This window comes from Jaculus jaculus, chromosome 18 (assembly GCF_020740685.1).
Source record: "Jaculus jaculus isolate mJacJac1 chromosome 18, mJacJac1.mat.Y.cur, whole genome shotgun sequence".
Taxonomy (NCBI): domain Eukaryota; kingdom Metazoa; phylum Chordata; class Mammalia; order Rodentia; family Dipodidae; genus Jaculus; species Jaculus jaculus.
In genome coordinates, this window is record NC_059119.1 from 54,851,758 (window position 1) to 54,872,871 (window position 21,114).

Here is a 21,114-nt window from a genome sequence, read left to right on the forward strand (position 1 = left end):
GCCCTCTTGGGGTTCAGCCTGTAGCATGGTCCAGCTTTTTAGTCAACTCCCCCAAATGAAAGAAGTTACATGGCTCCAATCCTGAGCTTCACTTTGAAATAGTTTGTCTCTTGCTACCAAAAACAGCAACCTGGAGCGTGGTGGCGCACGTCTTTAATCCCAGCACTTGGGAGGCAGAGGTAGGAGGATCACCGTGTGTTTGAGGCTGCCCTGAGAATATAGAGTGAATTCCAGGTCAGCCGGGGCTAGAGTGAGACCCACCTCGAAAAAAGAGGAAAAAAAGTAAAACAGGAACACATTACTTCATCACAAAGGAAGTTTGCTGCATAGACAGGACTATAACACAGTCATCTGGCCAAGCTACCTAATTTTGGAACTAGCCATGAGGCTGGTCAGCTCACCTGAACCCTATATTTATGATTTCAATTAGTTCAATCATCCCAGACATTGTTTCATCTGTTTCCTCACTTGGGGAATCTGAAGTCTATAGCCTAGTCAAAGAAAGGAAGCAAACTAAAATATTAAGAGGGGGTGATTTAGGGAAGGCAGGAGGGAACTTTAAATATGCCAAAGATGCAGCCATGTCCCAGGGCACAAAGCCTGGGAGGCTGCTGGCCATCTATCGCTAGCATTGACAAGAAGCTGCATGTGAGGGTGGGATTTCGCAGAACCCGAGACCCAGCAGCACTGACAGGCCAGCACCAGAATATCAGACAATGTAGGTTAGTATGCAGTTATCCACGCTGTTCCTCTTCATCCTGCATACAAGCCAGTTCAGAGCTGAGCAGGGAGGTTGGCCATGTTGAGCTGAGCCTGGGAAAACAAACGGGCCACATTACTGATTCCCCCACCGGGTCCTCCTATAATCACCTGCATTGGTACCAAAACAGGACCCAGGGCACTGTCTTTTAAAATGCTTTATTCACCAAGACATAAATAAACAAGAACCATATTTGAAGCAGTGTCTTAAATTCTAGCCAGCCTAAGGGAATCAATGAGTGGTTGTAATATGAGGGTAATCCACTGAGCAACTGGCCAGAGCCTCCACCCCTACCTCTCCTTCCCTTTTTTGAGATGCAGATTCTTTTTTTTTTTAAATATTTTATTTTTTTATTTATTTACTTGAGAGAGAGAGAGAGATACAGAAATAGGCAGGTAGACAGAGAGAATGGGCGCGCCAGGGCCTCCAGCCTCTGCAAACGAACTCCAGACGCGTGCGCCCCCTTGTGCATCTGGCTAACGTGGGTCCTGGAGAATCGAGCCTTGAACCGGGGTCCTTAGGCTTCACAGGCAAGCGCTTAACTGCTAAACCATCTCTCCAGCCCGAGATACAGATTCTTAATTACACCTTCCCAACCACCGGGAATATCAACCCACTATTATGTAATATAATAAGAATTTCAAGTGGGAACTGTGCATGGAAATAGAAAAATATTGGGATACTCAGTTACTCTGATTTTACTTTTGCACGAACCGATCTCATTTTAAATAAATACTTAGAATTATAACTAAGCCCAGATTCCTCTTCCTAGTTAGGAACCCTCTCAGGTCCGTTTTTTCCCCCTTTGGAAAAGGGACATTGAAAATGGCAGTCTCGGAGCTGGAGAGATGGCTTAGCAGTTAAAGTGTTTGCCTCTGAAGCCTAAGAAACCAGGTTCAATTTCCCAGGACCCACGGAAGCCAGATGCACAAGGTGGTGCATGTGTCTGGAGTTCATTTGTAATGGCTAGAGGCCCTGGCACACCCATTTTCTCCCGCCCGCCCTCTCTCTCTCTCTCTCTCTCAAATAAATAAAGTATTTTAAACAAAGAAAATAGCACTCATACCCACCACCTTTCTCTGCCCCACCGCCACCTAGTGCTGAGGATCCCACGGTTTAGTTCATGCTGGGCAAACATTCTACCAGTGAGATGTATCTCCAACTCCTCACCCCATAAACCACTTTCTGTTGACATAATTTTGCTCAGTTCTTATATGTGTTTTCATTTGTTTGCATTTCTGAAATATTTGCCCAAAATGTTTTTAAATAAAGTGTTCTGCAATCAGAGAAATCTATGCCCTTATAGTCATTTTTTAAAAAATCTCTCTCTTACTGGGCATGGTGGCACACTCCTTTAATCCTAGCACTCGGGAGGCAGAGGTAGGAGGATCACTGTGAGTTCGAGGCCACCCTGGGACTCCATAGTGAAGGTCAGCCTGGGCTAGAGTGAAACCCTACCTTAAAAAAATAAAATCTCTCTCTTTAGAAGGTTTTTCTTTTTTGTTCCTTCTATTGAAAATGCTAACAGAATTCTTGGCATGAGGGGAGCCATTTTAAGGTGTTCTAAAAAGCCAAGTCCAGTCACTCACCCCAAAAGTCAAATGAGAAAAGCAATGGGAATGCAGCAAAGGACAATATTCAGTGAAGTCTTGGGGTCACAAGGTCCTCAGCCCTTTCTTCCAGGTACTGACCAGAGCTTCCAGGAATAAGAAATACTCATGATTAAGCCATCTTGGTCAAACTAGAGTGGATAATTATCTCAACTCTGACTCTGAGGTTTGCTGGATTCTAGAGAAGTCCTTATTGGTTGAGATTCAGTTCATCATGAGATGATTGCCTTTGCTTAGCAAGGGGTGGGCAAAAGGTCCCCCAGGCTGGTTCCTCATAGCAGGTGAAGCGACACCAGAGAACACCCTGACAGCTTAACCTTTGACCTCTGAAGTCTGGCTGTAGATGTCTCCTTGCCTGGTTTGAGTTGTCCTGCTGGCTGCCCAATGGCTTCCCTGAGGCCTGACCCTGCAGCTTTGACTAGCTACTTGGTACCAGTCAGCCTCAGTTTATGCCCTGTGACATGACAATCATGTCACCCCAACTTCAAAGGTCTGCTATGCAGTTGTGCTGAATCTTTCATACGCTCATAGCAGGTAGCAGGCTGTGGTACAAACAAGGGCTCCTTGATATTAGCTATCACGTTAACTGACAACATCTATCCATCTAAAGATGCGTACTAGGGCTGATGTCTTAACTAGGTAGCATCGGTTTAGAAAGAAGATACATATAGAAAAGAAAAAAAAAACTATAATGCTGGAGGGATGGCTTAGTGGTTAAGGCGTTTGCCTGCAAAGCCAAAGGACCCTGGTTCAATTCTCCAGGACTGAAGTAAGCCAGATGCACAAGGAGGCGCATGCATACGGAGTTCCTTTGCAGTGGTTGGAGGCCCTGGTGTGTGGGGGGTATTCTCTCTCAATCTCTCTCTCCCCCTCTTTCTCTCTCTCCCTCCCTCCATCAAATAAATAAAATTGATGGAAAATAAGGGCATTTCAAAACAAGTACAAACTAAGGCAGTTCATGACTATCAAGGCGGTACTGCAGGACGTACTGAAAGGAATATTACTACAGAGAAGAAGCAGAGTCAGTCTCAACCTTGAGAGGACAGGACAGAATAAATTTCATGAAAGGAACAGATGAACAAAGGAACCCAGCATGTCAGCACAGTAATTCCCCGATACAAACGTGGCAGAAAGACAGGGACGAGCAATAATCCAGCCAGTCACAGAAACACCAACAGAGTAACAGGAATGAGCAATTTTCCAGTGCTAACCCCAAATGTTGATGAACTCAACTCACTGATAAAAAGAGAGACAGACTCGTTCATTGAATTTAAAATTAAGATCTGGGCTGGAGAGATGGTTCAGTGGTTAAGGCGTTTGCCTGCAAAGCTTAAGGGCCCAAATTAGATTCCCCTGTACGCAGGTAAGCCAGACGCCCAAGGTGGCACATGCATCTGGAGTTTGCAGTGGCTAGAGGCCCTGGTGCACCCATTCTGTGTCTGTCTCTCTCCCTCCCCCTCTCTCTCTCTCCCCCTCTCTCTCTCCCTCTCCCTCTCCCTCTCTCTCTTTCTCTCTCTCTCTCTGTAACCTATGGAACCTTCTCAAAAACGGATATTCTGGGCTGGAGAAATGGCTTAGTGGTTAAGCGCTTGCCTGTGAAGCCTAAGAACCCCGGTTCGAGGCTCAATTCTCCAGGACCCACGTTAGCCAGATGCATAAGGTGGCACATGCATCTGGAGTTTGTTGGCAGTGGCTGGAGGCCCTGGCACACCCATTCTCTCTCTCTCGATCTGCCTCTTTCTCTCTCCATCTGTTGCTCTCAAACAAATAAACAAAGAAAATAAAAATAAACATAAACGGACATTCTGCAACAAAGCAAGTCTTTGCCAACACAAAAGAAACAACATGATTTCTTGTATCTTTTCAGATAGTAGTAAAGTAAAACTAAAAATCACCAGCAACATAAACTACATAAATATGGGAGGATGAACAATGATTAAGTGAATTATTAAGAGATCAGAGAGGCAGTTTAAAAATTCTTAGACCATGGGCTGGAAAGATGGCTTAGAGGTTAAGCGCTTGCCTGTGAAGCCTAAGGACCCTAGTTCGAGGCCCGATTCCCCAGGACCCACGTTAGCCAGATGCACAAGGGGGCACACGCGTCTGGCCTTCATTTGCTTTGCAGTGGCAGGAGGAACTGGCACATCCATTCCCTTTCTCTCTCTCTTTCTCTTCACCCCCCTTACTCTCTCTGTCTGTCGCTCTCAAATAAATAAATAAAAATAAACAAAAATAAAATTTAAAAAATTCCTCGACTCAAGTGAAAATGAAAGCATACCTTACCAGAACCTTTTGGGATACAGCTATGGCAGTTCTAAGAGGAAAGTTATATCTATGAATGCTTGCATTAAGCATAAAAAAAAAAATCAGAGTTCTCAAATAAATCACTTAATGGTATATCCACAGTCTTCAAAAAATGAACGAATGAAACCCCAAAGTAGTAGGTAACAAGAATAATAAAGGTCAAGGGATAAATCAATAAAACAGAGACTAAATGAATATCATATAGAAGCAATCAAACAAAAAGTAGGTTATTTGAAACGATAAAAATATTGATAAGCCTCTAGCCAAACCAAAATGAAGAGAAAACCCAAGTTAATAGAAGCAGAGGCAAAGAAGGGGGCATTATAACAGAGTCCAAAGAGATCCAGAAGTTAATTAGGGAATACTTTGAAAACTTATATTTTAAAAACCTGGAAACTTTAGAAGAAATAGATAAATTCCTAGACACATATAACCTACTAAAATTAAATCCTTAGAGGGCTGGAGAGATGGCTCAGTGGTTAAGGCTAAGGATCCTGCAAGGCCTAAGGATCCATGTTCAATTCCCCAGGACCCATGCAAGCCAGATACAGAAGGTGGCACATGCATCTGGAGCTCCTTTGCAGTGGCGAGAGGCCCTGGTGTGGCCATTCTCTCTCTATCTGCCTTTTTATCTTTCTCAAAATATATAAATAAAATATTTTTAATTTTTTAATTAAATCAAGAGATATAAAAACTTCACCAGAGCCATAATAAGCAATCATGTGTGCGTGTGTTGTGTGTGTGTCTATGTGTATGATATGAATGTAAAAGGGGATCAATGGTAGGGCAGGAAAAAGAGAGGGTAACGGAATACATGGGACATGAAAGCAGAAGGAAAGGTTACTTGAGGGGAGTAAGAGAAGCAATGATAGGTGATACCAGATATATGAAGGAGGCCAGTGTAGGAGGGAGATGAATAATAATAAAGTATCATGATATACATGTATTAAAATCCCTTAATGAAACCCATCACTTTGTATGGTAACATTAAAAATTAATTTAAAGAGACAGGCGTGGTGGCTCATGCCTTTAATCCCAGCACTTGGGAGGCAGAGGTAAGGAGGATCGCCATGAGTTCAAGGCCACCCTGACACTCCATAGTGAGTTGTAGATCAGCCTAGGCTAAAGTGAGACCCTACCTTGAAAAACAAAACAAGACAAAAGTTAATTTTAAAGTGTTGGAAAGGCGATAGAGAAGAATTGGAAAACTATTAGCTTCCTGTCTTAAGGTCATGATCCGGAAGGTGGAGATATCTCTTTGTCTCGCCTTCCACAGGCTCCAGAGCTACACCACGCTGGGATGGAGATGGTGACTACAGGACTGTCGGTCTAAGGAACGAGAGAGTTGCTGCTGGTGAGACTTCTGCAGACAGTGGACGGCTCATTCTGGGACCTTGGCCAGAAGGAAGGGGAGATCAGAGGACTGGGGCCACTTCTGGATTGAGTACCCCACCACACAAAGCAGTTTCCTTTTATAAACCACAGCTCTACTGCTAACAGGTAAAAAAGAGACGTGAAAGCCTATTCAGTCACTAAGTGACAGATCTGAGCCTGAAGCCCAGGATTGCCCCAAGTGAGGGCTCTTACCTCACTACACTGAATTAACTGCCTGCGCTAAATAACCCCGTGACCTGCTTGTTTTCTTGTCATACCACATAGGATGTGTGGAAAACTTTCAACCAAGAAGGAAACAGAAGTCTCACTCTGGAAACTGCTCTCAGGAAAACTGAATACCTGATTCCATTAAATACCTATTTGTTAGTTATTTAATGTCTATTAATCTTCTAATAAGAGATTTCATTCTGACTTCCGTTGGGTGGGATGCCTAATTGGTTATGTAACCAGCCCCTGGGGTTAGACTCCCTGAAACAAAGCCTCTTTTCCACCTGCAGTTTACCTTTCCACCGAGCAGGATATGCAAACAGGGGGAAGGAGTGGGTAGGCACTCACGTTAGGACCTGCCCCACACCTGTGAGGGGGTCTGTGTTCACGGACATGACGTCAGAGGGTGGACACTCACGTTAGGACCTGGCCCACACCTGTGCAGGGGTCTGTGCTCAAGGACGGTTAGTGGACACTCCTTTGGAGCAGGCTAGTGTTGCGGTCAGAAGGATGGAGTGGAGCTTAAAGAAGGTTTGGCCAGGTTGGGGAGGTGTCTTGCTGCTTAACCATGAGGACCCAAGTGTGGACCCTCCTTCACCCACAAAAAATGCCAGGTGTTTTTTGTGCATTCCCTGTAATCCCAGCACTGGGGAGGAAGAGGCAAAAGGATCCCTCGACCTAGCTAGCTAGTCTAGCCATATCAGCGAGCTCTGGGTGCAGTGAGAGACTCTGTCTAAAAAAATAAAGTGCGATTATAATTATGGAAGTTGTCAATAAATAATTATTAAGGTAAATCAATAAATAAAGTGCGGGGGCTGGAGAGATGCCTTTGCGGTTAAGGCACTTGCCCGCAAAGCCTAACAACCCAGGTGTGATTCCCCAGTACCCTGTAAACACACGGGGGTGCATGTGTTTAGAGCGTGTTTGCAGTGCCTAGAGACCCAGGCACACCCATTCTCAGTCTCTCCGCCTCTTTCCCTCTGTCACACACACAAATTAATAAAAATAAAATATTTATTTTAAAAGTGACGCTGGAGATATGGCTCAGTGGTTAAGGCGCTTGCCTGGGAAGCTTAATGACCCGGTTTCCAGTCCCCAGTGCCCACATGAAGCCAGATGCACAGGGACTATACATCTGCATCTGGAGTTCCTTTGCAAAGGCTGAAGGCCCTGGCGCGCTCATCCTCTCTGTCTCTCTATCACCCCAGTGCTGAGATTGCAGACTTGAGCCACCACAGCAACTACAAAGATGCTTTTTTATCCAATGTGTCTTTGATTTTTAAGTCCCATGCTTTTCCAATTGAGCTAGCTGAGCACTTACTATCTTTTTTTTTTTTAATTATTTATTTGAAGCGACAGACACAGAGAGAAAGACAGACAGAGGGAGAGAGAGAGAATGGGCGCGCCAGGGCTTCCAGCCTCTGCAAACGAACTCCAGACGCGTGCGCCCCCTTGTGCATCTGGCTAACGTGGGACCTGGGGAACCGAGCCTCGAACCGGGGTCCTTAGGCTTCACAGGCAAGCGCTTAACTGCTAAGCCATCTCTCCAGCCCTACTATCTTTTTTTTTAATATTTATTTTGTTCGTTTTTATTTATTTGAGAGTGACAGAGAGAGAGAGAGAGAGGTAGATAGAGAGAGAGAGAGAGAGAGAGAGAATGGGCGCGCCAGGGCCTCCAGCCACTGCAAATGAACTCCAGACGTGTGCACCTCCTTGTGCATCTGGCTAACGTGGGTCCTGGGGAATCAAGCCTAGAACCGGGGTCCTCAGGCTTCACAGGCAAGCGCTTCACCGCTAAGCCATCTCTCCAGCCCATTATCTTTTATTTTAAAGTGGAAATTAATAGTAAGTTTTACTTATTCCTAGCATGCATATATTTTCTTAAAGGAAATCTACCTCTATATTGTCTTCATCTTGCGTATAGTTTGTCTACATTATCCATTTTCATCAAAATGATATTGTATAGTTATCTAGTTGAGACAGCTGACTTCCTTTTCCCTTTGAGTATTCTTGTAATTTTTATCATTTTGATGTGTCATCTGATTTTTGACCTTGTGATTCAGTAGAAAAAGACACTGCCACTTAATCTGAAAATTACCACCTTTTCAGTTTTACACAAAGCTTTTAAAACCTCAAAACCTGTTCTTAATCTCTAAATTAGAGGTTCCAATATCAACCAGAAAAGATTGCTGTGAATAAATGTAAAAATACTTCAAATGCTAAAAATTACAATTTAATATAATTCAGACATTATCACCATTAATCACCACTTGGACCCATGCCATTATTTAAATTGCTTTTTTTTAAAATCTCATTTTTTGCCTCCTTGTTTTAAGTGGAAATCACCACCTTATTTTTTACGGAATTAGCTATAAATGCCTATTATTTTATCACCTGAATGAGTAATGCCATAATGATGCCCATTACTTTGTATGCTAACTTTAAAATATAATTTTAGGGCTGGAGAGATGGCTTAGCGGTTAAGCGCTTGCCTGTGAAGCCTAAGGACCCCGGTTCGAGGCTCGGTTCCCCAGGTCCCACGTTAGCCAGATGCACAAGGAGGCGCACGCGTCTGGAGTTCGTTTGCAGAGGCTGGAGGCCCTGGCGTGCCCATTCTCTCTCTCTCCCTCTATCTGTCTTTCTCTCTGTCTGTCGCTCTCAAATAAATAAATAAATAAATAATTTTAAAAAGAAAAAAAATAAAAAGGTTATACATCTAGCAAGTATAAGAAATATGTCAGTAAGCTGGGCGAAGTGGCACACGTCTTTAATCCCAGCAGTGGGAGGCAGTGGTATGAGGATCGCTGTGAGCTCAAAGTCACCCTGAGACTGCATAAGAGAAGAAAGAAAGAAAGAAAGAAAGAAAGAAAGAAAGAAAGAAAGAAAGAAAGAAAGAAGGAAGGAAGGAAATATACCAGTGCTGATTCATGAACAATGTGTGTGTGGGGGGGGGGATGAGTGTGTCGGTATGCATGTGTGTGCAGGTGTGGGTGTGTGTGTACGGGGGCCAGAAGACAACCTCAGGTGTCATTCCTCAGGCACCAAACATATTTTTGTTGTTGTTTGAGACAAGTAGGTGGACTGGCTGGCCAGTGAGCTCTGGGAGCCCTCCTATCCCCCTTCCCTAGCACGGGGTCTACAAGCCTTAGCTGCCCCACCTAACTTTTACACGTCAAACGCAAGTCCTATGATTTGCAAAGCAAGCTTTTTTTTTTTTTTTTTTTTTTTTTTGGCTTTCTGAGGTAGGGTCTCACTCTAGCCCAGGCTGACCTGGAATTCACTATGTAGTCTCAGGGTGGCCTCAAACTCACAGCGATCCTCCTATCTCTGCCACCATGACTGGTTTCAGCATTAAAAAAAAAAAAATCTTGGAGCCAGGTGTGGTGGCACACACCTTTCATCCCAGCACTCGGGAGGCAGAGCTAGGAGGGTCGCTGAGAGTTTGAGCCCACCCTGAGACTACATAGTGAATTCCAGGTTAGCCTGGGCTAGAACAAAACCCTACATTGAAAAACAAACAAACAAACAAACAAAAAAATGGTGGCTGGAGAGTTGGCTTAGCGATTAAGGCACTTTCCTGCAAAGCCAAAGGACTTCAGTTCGATTCCCCAGGACCCACATAAGCCAGATGTACAAGGGGGCACATGCATCTGGAGTCTGTAGTGGCTGGAGGCCCTGGCGCACTCATTCTCTCTCTCTCTCTCTCTCTCTCTCTCTCTCTCTTTCTATGCTTCTCTATGCAACTCACCTCCATCATGTCAAATTACTGGGGTCCATCCTCCAGAAGAAAGCCAAGGTGAGTGTTCCTTCGTACATGTATTCGAATTTGGCATTTTTATGTATGGATACTGGGTATTCTTTTCTCTCTCTCTCTCTGTTTGTTTTGTGCTTTAGTTCTGTGTTACAGTGACGCTGGAGCTCAAACCCAAGTTCTCACGCAGGCAGACAGGAGCTCTGTGTCTGTTTTATTTTGCAGTCTGGCCTTTCAAATACTACTGACGACTATGCCATGAACTTGCTTGTTGGCGTCATCTCCACGTGCCTCTTAAGCTCTCAGCTCATCACTAGCAAGTTCGCTACGGTTTCAGACTGCCCCCTCTCTCTGCCTCCTTTCTCTATACTTCCTCACCTGTCATTCTTGCTCTCTCCATGTCATCACAGTCATGTAACATGCAAGTGGACAAAATGACACTGATGACCTTCCACTTTCTTTTTTTTCCAAGGTGGGTCTCACTCTAGCTCAGCTCAGGCTGACCTGGAATTCACTCTGCATTCTCAGGATGGCCTCGAACTCACGGCATGCGCCACCATGCCCGGCACCTTCTAAGTAAACTAATTTCAGTTTTGCTTCCTAGATACTGGTGATATGTTGAAACCTGAAGGATACAGCTATTTCTTTTTTCCATTTTCACAATGACGTCCTAAGTATTCTGAGCTACGCCTCTTGGGATGAATTCTTCAGACAGTTCATGCATGGACAAGGTATGGCTTAATATGTAAGAATTAATTATTCTTACTTCTACAGATGACCATGTAAATATGAATATTTAATGTGTTTTAGGGTAAGCTGGGCATGGTGGCGCACGCTTTTAATCCCAGCACTCAGGAGGCAGAGGTAGGAGGATCACCATGAGTTCGAGGCCACCCTGAGACTCTATAGTGAATTCCTGGTCAGCCTGGGCTAGAGTGAGACCCTACCTCGAAAAAAAAAAATGTGTTTTAGGGTAAAGACAGAAGTAAGATTTAGGCAGATCTGGGAACCAAAGAGTTACATTTAAATGAGTCCTATAGCACACTAGCTTTGTGCATCAAGCAATTCTAAAAACACTCTACTGGTTGCAAAAGTAATCTGAACAATTCATTTGTTGAGCTAAGGATTTTTAAAATATATTTATTTATTTATTTATTTATTTGAGAGAGAGAGAAAGGGAAAGAGGGAGTGAGAATGGGTGCACCAGGGCCTCCAGCCACTGCAAACGAACTCCAGATGCATGTACCTCCTTGTGCATCTGGCATGGGGTGTGGGTCCTGGAGAATCAAACTGGGATCCTTTGGTTTTGCAGGCAAGCGCCTTAACCGCTGAGCCATCTTCTCTAGCCCTTGTTTTGTTTTTCCAAGGTAGGGTCTTGCTCTAGCCCAGGCTGACCTGGAATTCACTATGGAGTCTCAGGGTGGCCTCGAACTCACGGCGATCCTCCTACCTCTGCCTCCCGAGTGCTGGGATTAAAGGCGCGCGCCGCCACACCTGGCTAAAATAAGAATTTTGTTAGGTTTTGTTAAAGGCAGCCTAGGTAATAGCAAGGATGACAGCAGCTGACATTGGTGCTGAACTCTTGGTTGAGATCAAGTTTCACAACAGAACACAAAAGCCTTAATGTAGGGAAGAGACAAAACTGGGGATCTTGCTTTTCTACACATTCCCAATCAACAGTGGAGCCGGGACTTCAATCTAGAATGTGATACTGTATTCTACTTTCTCAATTGGCCCAATTAAAAAATCCAATGTGAATGGGAAATTAAATACAAATGTAGTTTCAGCCCAATTCCTGAATAACTGATTTTTAGCCCTATTTTTTTTGCTAGCTTTAAAAGAAAGAAAAATATTATCTATGTATTGCTCATCAAGTACTATTCAGATGAGAAAAAAATCTAAAGTCAATAAAGTATGTTTTTTATATTTCTAATGTTTGTTTTCTAGAAAATTCAGTGATAACAGAAAAATACGGGACACATAAACCATTTACAAAACTATTTACATAAACAAAACCATTTACAAATTTCATCAGAATTGTTATGTTTCTTCCACCAGAGTGAAGTGTGACTTTCTAGTGTCTTTTCTTACAGCCTTATTCAGTTTTGTATGGCTGATGACATTTGTGAACACTTTTGAGTCTTATTTCATTCCCTGAATACCTCATAATCATGTATGAATGTCATTAAACCCTCCTCAGCAACATACATTTCAATGGTTATTTAAGTAAATGGAACTGAACCTTTGAATCCAAAGCATCAAAATATCCTACAGAGAGAAATAAAATATTTGAATATCAAGCAAATGGTATTAAAAATTTTGGGGGGGGCTGGAGAGATGGCTTAGCAGTTAAGCACTTGCCTGTGAAGCCTAAGGACCCCGGTTCAAGGCTCGATTCCCCAGGACCCACGTTAGCCAGATGCACAAGGGGACGCATGTGTCTGGAGTTCATTTGCAGTGGCTGGAGGCCCTGGTGTGCCCATTCTCTCTCTCTCTCTCTCTCTCTCTGTTGCTTTCAAATAAATAAAATAAATAAACAAAAATAATTTTTTTGAGAGAGTCTCACAATGCACTTCAGACTGACTTAAACTCATGATCCTCCTGCCTCAGCCTCCCAAGCGCTAGAAATATAGGTGATTGCCACAACTCTCTGAGGAGATAGTGTAAAGGAAAATTGTTAACTTTTAAGACTGTTTTTTTTCGATGTCCATTTTCATATTTCGAAGTGAAATAGAAAAGGTAAAATTGAGGAGAATGGATGGTAACATGGAGACATATTCCTTGTATTTTTCATGTTGCTTAGTTTTTGGTTGGCACTCCTTGGCCCCCATCCCTCGCCCATTTCTCTGCCTCTGCTCCCTGTTAAAACCTTCCTACTTCCATTTTCACTCTCTCATTACATGTGTTTTTTGGCCCTCTCTCCTTAAAGTCTCTTTGTGCTCCCTCTCATAGGCCCGAGATCTACGTGCAGTCAGTCACTACCATGTAAGTATAGATATATAAAAGCTAAAGAATACTTATCCCCCACAAGTTTCCTGAGATCTACACACAATCACCACCACATAAATGTACATATACAAAAGTTAGAAACTAGGATCCACATATAAGACAATATTAATGGTTTAAGGCTTGGTTATCTCCGTGTAATACTTTCCAGTTCCATCCATTTTCCTGTAAATTTTGTAATTTTTTTTTGAGGTACAGTCTCACTGTAACCCAGGCTGTCCTCAAACTCACAGTGATCCTCTTACCTTTGCTTCCCAAGTGCTGGGATTAAAGGCATGGACTACCACACCTGGCTGTAATTTTATATATATATGAATATATATATATAAATATATAATATAAATGAATATCATTGTGTATATGTACCACACTTTATTTATTTATTGTTTTTTTATTTTGTTTTTCAAGGTAGGGTCTCACTCTAGCTCAGGCTAACCTGGAATTCACTATGGAGTCTCAGGGTGGCCTCGAACTCACGGTGATCCTCCTACCACTGCCTCCCAAGTTTTAGCTTTTTGAGTTCTTTTATATAGCCTAATTATTAATCCTCTGTTAGATATATAGCTGATAAAGATTTCCTCTCATTCTACAGACTGCTTTTCTCCAAAAAACAGTTTTCTTTGCTGTACAGGGTATGTGTGTTTGTGTATTTTAATTTCATGACATACCATTTGTCCATTGTTAGCCTTATTGCCTGAGTAAACAGGTTCCTATTCAAAACTTTTATCTCAGTTTTCCTAACCTGGTCTTCTGGCAGTTTTAGAGTCTCGGGTCTTACATTAAGGTCTTTGATCCTCAGGGGTGCAAGGTCCTCCTCCACCTCCTCTTCAAGGGTGCAAAGTCCTTCTCCTCCTCCTCCTTCTCCTCTGGGGTGCAAGGACCTCCTCCTCTTCCTCAGGGGCCAGGATTGTCCTCCTTCTACTCCTCCTCAGGGGCGTATAGTCCTCCTCCTCCTCAGAGGTGTGAAGACCTGCTCCTCCTCCTCCTGAGGGGTGTGATCACATCCTCCTCCTCTGACGTCCTCCTCCTCCTCAGGGGAGTGGGGTGCTCTTCCGCCTCCTCCTGAGGGGCCGAAGTCCTTCTCCTCCTCCTCTTCCTCAGGGTGTAAGGACTTCCTCCTCCTCCCTAGCTGTGCGAGTTCCTTTTCATCCTCCTCCTCCTAAGGGGCACCAGGACCTCTCCTCCTCCTCAGGGATGCGAGGACCTCCGCCTCCTCCTCTTTCTACCTCCTCCTCCTTATCCTCCTCAGGGGCCGGGATCCTCATCCTCCTCCTCAGGGGCATGGGGTGCTCCTCCACTTCCTCTCCTGAAAGGCGCAAGGTTTTCTCCTCCTCCCTACTTAGGAGCATAGGGTCCTCCTCCCCCACCTCTTCCTCCTGAGGGGTGTGAGAGCCTTCTCCTCCTCCTCCTCCGCAGGGGAGTAGGGCTTCTCCTCCTCCTCCTCAGGGGCGCAGGGCCCTCTGCCTGCTCCTCCTCCTCCTCAGAGGTGCGAGGACCTGCTCCTCGTCCTTCTCTTCCTGAAGGGCTCAAGAAGCTCCTCCTACTCTTCCTCAGGGGGCGCAGGGTCCTCCTCCTGCTGCTCCTCCTCATCCTCATCTGACCTCCTCCTCATCCTCAAAGGTGCGAGGACTTGTTCCTGCTCCTCCTCCTCCTGAGGGGCACAATAACATCCTCCTCCTCCTCTGGGGCACGGGGTCCTCCTCCTCCTGCTCCTCCTCCGACATGCACCTCCTCATACTCCTTCTCAGTGGCTAAGGTCCTTTTCTTTCTTCTCCTCTGGGGTGCAAGTACCTCCTCCTCCTCTTCAGGGACCGGTGTCCTCCTCCGCCTCCTCCTCCTCCTCAGGGGTGCATGGTCCTCCTCCTTCTCCATACATGCATGAGTTCCTTTTCCTCCTCCTCCTCCTCCTAAGGGATGTCTGGACCACCACCACCTTCTCTTCCTCCTTAGGGGCATGAGGTCCTTCTCCTCCTACTCCTCAGGAGCACGAGGACCTCCTCCCCCACCTCCTCCTCCTGAGGGACATGAGATCCTTCTCCTCCTCCTCCTCCTCCTCCTCCTCAGGAGCATAAGGACATCTGGGGCATGAGGACCTCATCATCATCCTCAGGGGCATGAGGGCCTCCTCCTCCTCATCCACAGTGCCTCAAGATCCTCCTCCTCTTCTTCTTCCTCCTCCTCCTCATGTGTGTGAGGTTCTCTTCCTCCTCCTGTGGGGGTGAGAGGTCCTTTCCTTTTCCTCTCCTCCTCAGGGGCATGAGGTCTACCTCCTCTTCTGCCTCCTCCTCAGGGGCATGAGGTTCTTTCCTCTTCCTCCTGAGTCACAAGGAAGTCCCACTTCTCCTCTTCCTCCTCAGGGGTCAAGCTCCTCCTTCTCTTCCTCCTCCTGAGGTGTGTCAGGTCCTTCTCCTCCACCTCGTCCTCAGGGGTGCGAGGTCCTTTCCTCTTCCTCCTCCTCCTTCTCCTCCTCTTCCTCCTCCCCCTCCTCCTCAGGGGAGTGAGGCCCTTTCCTCCTCCTGCTCCTCAAGGGTGGGAGGACATATTCCTCCTCCTGAGGGATGCGATGAGCTCCTCCACCTCCTCCTCCTCCTCCTCCTCAGGTGTGCAAGCACCTCCTCCTCCTTCCATAGGTGTGCAGGGTCCTCCTCCTCCTCCTCCACCTCCAGGTCGTGAGGACCTCCTTCTCCTCCTCAGGGGCGCAAGGACCTCTCCCTCCTTGAGAGAGATGTGAGGTCCTTCTCCTCCACCTCCTTCTCAGGGGTGCAAGGTCTTTTCCTCCTCCTCCTCCTCCTCCTCCTCCTCCTCAGGGGAGTGAGGCTCTTTCCTCCTCCTGCTCCTCAAGGGTGGGAGGAACTATTCCTCCTCCTGAGGGATGCGATGAACTCCTCCACCCCCTCCTCCTCCTCCTCAGGTGTGCAAGAACCTCCTCCTCCTTCCATAGGTGCGCGGGGTCCTCCTCCTCCTCCACCTCCAGGTCGCGGGGACCTCCTCCTCCTCCTCAGGGGTGCAAGGACCTCCCTGTCCTCGGGAGAGATGTAAGGTCCTTCTCCTCCACCTCCACCTCCTCTGCCTCCTCCTCAGGTGTGCGAGGTCCTTTCCTCCTCCTGCTCCTCAAGGGTGGGAGGACATAGTCCTCCTCCTGAGGGATGCGATGAACTCCTCCACCTCCTCCTCCTCCTCCTCAGGTGTGCAAGCACCTCCTCCTCCTTCCATAGGTGCATGGGGTCCTCCTCCTCCTCCTCCACCTCCAGGTCGCGAGGACCTCCTCCTCCTCCTCAGGGGCGCAAGGACCTCCCCCTCCTTGGGAGAGACGTGAGGTCCTTCTCCTCCACCTCCGCCTCCTCCACCTCCTCCTCAGGTGCGCGAGGTCCTTTCCTCTTCCTCTTCCTCCTCCCCCTCCTCCTCCTCCTCCCCGTCCTCCTCCTCCTCCTCAGGGCAGTGAGGCCCTTTCCTCCTCCTGCTCCTCAAGGGCGCGAGGACCTATTCCTCCTCCTGTGGGATGCGATGAACTTCACCTCCTCCTCCTCCTCAGGTGTGCAAGCACCTCCTCCTCCTCCTTCCATAGGTGCGTGGGGTCCTCCTCCTCCTCCACCTCCAGGTCCTGAGGACCTCCTCCTCCTCTTCAGGGGCGCAAGGACCTCCCCCTCCTCGGGAGAGACCTGAGGTCCTTCTCCTCCACCTCCGCCTCCTCCTCAGGGGTGCGAGGTCCTTTCCTCCTCCTCCTCCTCCTCTTCCTCCCCCTCCTCCTCCTCAGGGCAGTGAGGCCCTTTCCTCCTCCTGCTCCTCAAAGGCACGAGGACCTATTCCTCCTCCTGAGGGTTGCGATGAACTCCTCCACCTCCTCCTCCTCAGGTGTGCAAGCACCTCCTCCTCCTTCCATAGGTGCGCAGGGTCCTCCTCCTCCTCCACCTCCAGGTCGCGAGGACCTGCTCCTCCTCCTCCTTGGGAGAGGTGTGAGGTCCTTCTCCTCCTCCTCCTCCTCCTTTTGCTCAGGGCGCGAGATACTCCTCCTAATCCTCCTCCTCCTCCTTCTCCTGTGATGCGTGAGGTCCTTCACCTCCTCCTCCCTCCTCAGGGGCGCGGGGTCCTCCTCCCCCACCTCCAAATCCTGAGGGGCATGAGATCCTTCTCCTACTCCTCCACCTCAAGGGCACGGGGTCCTCCTCCTGCTCCTCCTCTTCCTCCTCAGAGATGCGAGGACCTGCTCCTCCGCCCACTCATCCTGAGGAGCACAAGAACCTCCTCCTCCTCCGGGGCACCGGGTCCTCCTCCTGCTCCTCCTCCTCCTCAGGGACCGGGGTCCTCCTCCTCCTCTTCAGGGGTGCGAGTTTCTTCTCCTCAAGTGTGCGAGGTCGTCCTCCTCCTCTCCTCCTCCCTTCTTATGGGCATAGAGTCCTCCTCCTCCTGCTCCTCCTCCACCTCCGACCTCCTCCTCCTCCTGAGGGGCGTGAGCTCCTCCCCCTCCTCAGATGTGCAAGCACCTCCTCCTCCTCCTGAGGGGCGTGAGCTCCTCCTCCTCCTCAGATGTGCAAGCACCTCCTCCTCCTCCTGAGGGGCGTGAGTTTCTCCTCAGATGTGCAAGCACCTCCTCCTCCTCCTGAGGGGCGTGAGTTTCTCCTCCTCAGATGAGCAAGCACCTCCTCCTCCTCCTGAGGGGCGCAAGGTCCTTCTCCTGCACGACATCCTTCTCCTTCTCTTCCTCCACCTCAGGGGCGCGGGGTCCTCCTCCCCCTCCTCCTCCCCCTTCTCCTCAGGGGTGCGGGGTCCTCCTCCCCCTCCTCCTCCCCCTCCTCCTCCCCCTCCTCCTCCCCCTCCTCCTCCCCCTCCTCCTCTGGGGCGCGGGGTCCTCCTCCCCCTCCTCCTCCCCCTCCTCCTCTGGGGCGCGGGGTCCTCCTCCCCCTCCTCCTCCCCCTCCTCCTCAGGGGCGCGGGGTCCTCCTCCCCCTCCTCCTCCCCCTCCTCCTCAGGGGCGCGGGGTCCTCCTCCCCCTCCTCCTCCCCCTCCTCCTCAGGGGCGCGGGGTCCTCCTCCCCCTCCTCCTCCCCCTCCTCCTCAGGGGCGCGGGGTCCTCCTCCCCCTCCTCCTCCCCCTCCTCCTTCCTCTCCTCCTCCCCCTTCTCCTCAGGGGTGCGGGGTCCTCCTCCCCCTCCTCCTCCCCCTCCTCCTTCCTCTCCTCCTCCCCCTTCTCCTCAGGGGTGTGGGGTCCTCCTCCCCCTCCTCCTCCTCCTCCTCCCCCTCCTCCTCCCCTCCTCGTCCCCCTCCTCCTCCCCCTCCTCCTCAGGGGCGCGGGGTCCTCCTCCCCCCTCCTCCTCCCCCTCCTCCTCCCCACCTCCTCCTCCCCCTCCTCCTCCCCCTCCTCCTCCCCCTCCTCCTCAGGGGCGCGGGATCCTCCTCCCCCTCCTCCTCCCCCTCGTCCTCCTCCCCCTCCTCCTCAGGGGCGCGGGGTCCTCCTCCCCCCTCCTCCTCCCCCTCCTCCTCCCCACCTCCTCCTCTCCCTCCTCCTCAGGGGCGCGGGATCCTCCTCCCCCTCCTCCTCCCCCTCCTCCTCAGGGGCGCGGGGTCCTCCTCCCCCCTCCTCCTCCCCCTCCTCCTCCCCCTCCTCCTCCCCCTCCTCCTCAGGGGCGCGGGATCCTCCTCCCCCTCCTCCTCCCCCCTCCTCCTCCCCCTCCTCCTCCCCCTCCTCCTCCCCCTCCTCCTCCCCCTCCTCCTCAGGGGCGCGGGGTCCTCCTCCCCCCTCCTCCCCCTCCTCCTCCCCCTCCTCCTCCCCCTCCTCCTCCCCCTCCTCCTCTGGGGCGCGGGGTCCTCCTCCCCCTCCTCCTCCCCCTCCTCCTCAGGGGCGCGGGGTCCTCCTCCCCCTCCTCCTCCCCCTCCTCCTCAGGGGCGCGGGGTCCTCCTCCCCCTCCTCCTCCCCCTCCTCCTTCCTCTCCTCCTCCCCCTTCTCCTCAGGGGTGCGGGGTCCTCCTCCCCCTCCTCCTCCTCCTCCTCCCCTCCTCCTCCTCCTCCTCCTCCCCCTCCTCCTCCCCCTCCTCCTCAGGGGCGCGGGGTCCTCCCCCCCTCCTCCCCCTCCTCCTCCCCCTCCTCCTCAGGGGCGCGGGGTCCTCCCCCCCCTCCTCCCCCTCCTCCTCAGGGGTGCGGGGTCCTCCTCCCCCTCCTCCTCCCCCTCCTCCTCCTCCTCAGGGGTGCGGGGTCCTCCTCCCCCCCTCCTCCTCCTCCCCCCTCCCCCCCCTCCTCCCCCCCTCCTCCTCCCCCTCCTCCTCAGGGGCGCGGGGTCCTCCCGGCTCTCGCGTGCTCCCTGGCTGGGGCGCGCGAAAGCGGCAAGGAAGGAGGAGTCCCGGGAAAACGAAACTGAGAGCTGAGAGCGGACCGGCGGCCGGGGCGGGAGCTGGAGCGCGGTGCAGCGCGGCTCATCCGGGTCCCGAGCGCCGTCCAGCGCCGTCCAGCGGGGTCCAGCGGAGGTCCGGTTGCCGCAGCCCAGGTACCCCCACCACCACCCCGTGGCCGGACGCGGTAGGAATTGAGCGCTCCTCTCTTCCCACGCGCAGGGCCGCAGACTGACATCTCCAGGCAGCTAGTGGGGTCCGGGGATCAGAGGGATCAGGAAACCCCGAGCTCCTCGGCTTGACTGACAGCTGAGAAAACTGAACACCCAGAGACCTGGCAGACCTGCTCAATCTGCCTGTGAGCGCCCTGCGCCCCCCATGCTCGACCCCGCCCCTCCCCCCCTCCCCCCCCCGCCAAGAGCTGAGTTTCATTCAAGTCAGAATGTGCTCCGATCTACCCCGGAACCTCATAGAAACTTTAAGGCCTACAGGCAAGGCCTCTAGAGCCCTTCACTCTGGCCTGGCAGTCTCTCTCTTCCTAGAAAGCGCGACCCCCAGATACTTGCATGGGCAAAGCCCCGGCCCAATCTTAGCCTTCCTCTCATGCCAGCACACAGGAGCAGCCTTCCCCGAGCAACCTGCATGCCAAAGAAACTCCACTCTGCCCTTGCTCCCCCCCCCCCCCCCCCAGTTTTCAGATACATACAGTTTTCCACCTGGATTTCTCTTCATCTGCCTGTAAATTCACAAGAGCAGATTTTTATCGCATGTTCAGACCCAGCACCTGAGACAGAAAAGGAGCTCATTAAATATGTGTTACATGAATAGTAACACAGAAATGCATTTTTTTTATTGCCCCCCCCCCCCAAGGTAGGGTCTTGCCATAGCCCAGTTTGACCTGGAATTTGTCTCGGGCTGGCCTAGAACTCACACTGATCCTCCTACCTCAGCCTCTCAAGTGCTGGGATTAAAGGTATACGACACTGCAGATGAACTCCAGATGTATGTGCCACTGCATCTGGCTTCATGTGGGTACTGGGGACTCGAACTCGGGTTGTTAGGCTTTACAAAAAGTACATATTTGAATTCTGGTAAAATGAGATTTCCTGTTGCTCACAGTTCGCCCTGGAGGTGGGGAGGGGGCTGTGCAGTCTGCTGGCAGGGATGAGCAGGTATCTTCAGGATGTGGATGAGATGGACCACGCCATTGTTAGTCATTATTATAACAGGTTCTGGAAGCGTAGGAATGAGACGTAGATTGTGCCTTCCAAAGAGCTCACTGTTCAGTGTGCATGATTAGCTCTGGCTGGGTGAGGGTTGGGCATGGTGGAGTGGCAAGGGTACAGAAAATGGTACCAAGTGCCCCTGTATCATCAAAGAAGCCCGTGATGACCGTGACAGGTTAAGTGAAAATTGTCCGTAGGTATTGTACTCCTGGTGCTGACTCCTGGGCAGCCGTTGTAGGGATGTGGACACATTTTGATATACACCCACTGATTGATTGGTTGGTTGACTGATTCATTCATTCCTTCGTCCACTATTGAGCCTCTGTTATAATCCCGATGCCCTCGCCCTCACTAAGTTGCAGTATGTTCTGGGGGGCAGTCACCTCAACATGTCATTAGAATGAACAAGACCTGTGAAGGAGGCCATTGAAAGCGGCCGAGGTTTGAGCTGCGATCTGTCCGTAGTCAGGAGAAAAGACCAGGCAACCCAAGGGCTGCAGCTGCCGCTTGCCAGAAGGTAGGGGCCCTTGGGGCTCTG

At 50.0% G+C, this 21,114-nt stretch overlaps 1 protein-coding gene across 1 annotated transcript in view; it reads left to right on the forward strand.

Annotated features, from left to right (window-relative positions):
• The first annotated feature begins 19,343 nt into the window (after positions 1-19,343).
• Eif2ak2 (eukaryotic translation initiation factor 2 alpha kinase 2) overlaps positions 19,344-21,114 on the forward strand; it is a 39,957-nt gene continuing 38,186 nt past the window's right edge. The window contains exon 1 of the mRNA XM_045137788.1: positions 19,344-19,505. The gene's annotated coding sequence lies outside the window, so the exon portion shown is untranslated. The remainder of the gene's footprint in view (positions 19,506-21,114) is intronic.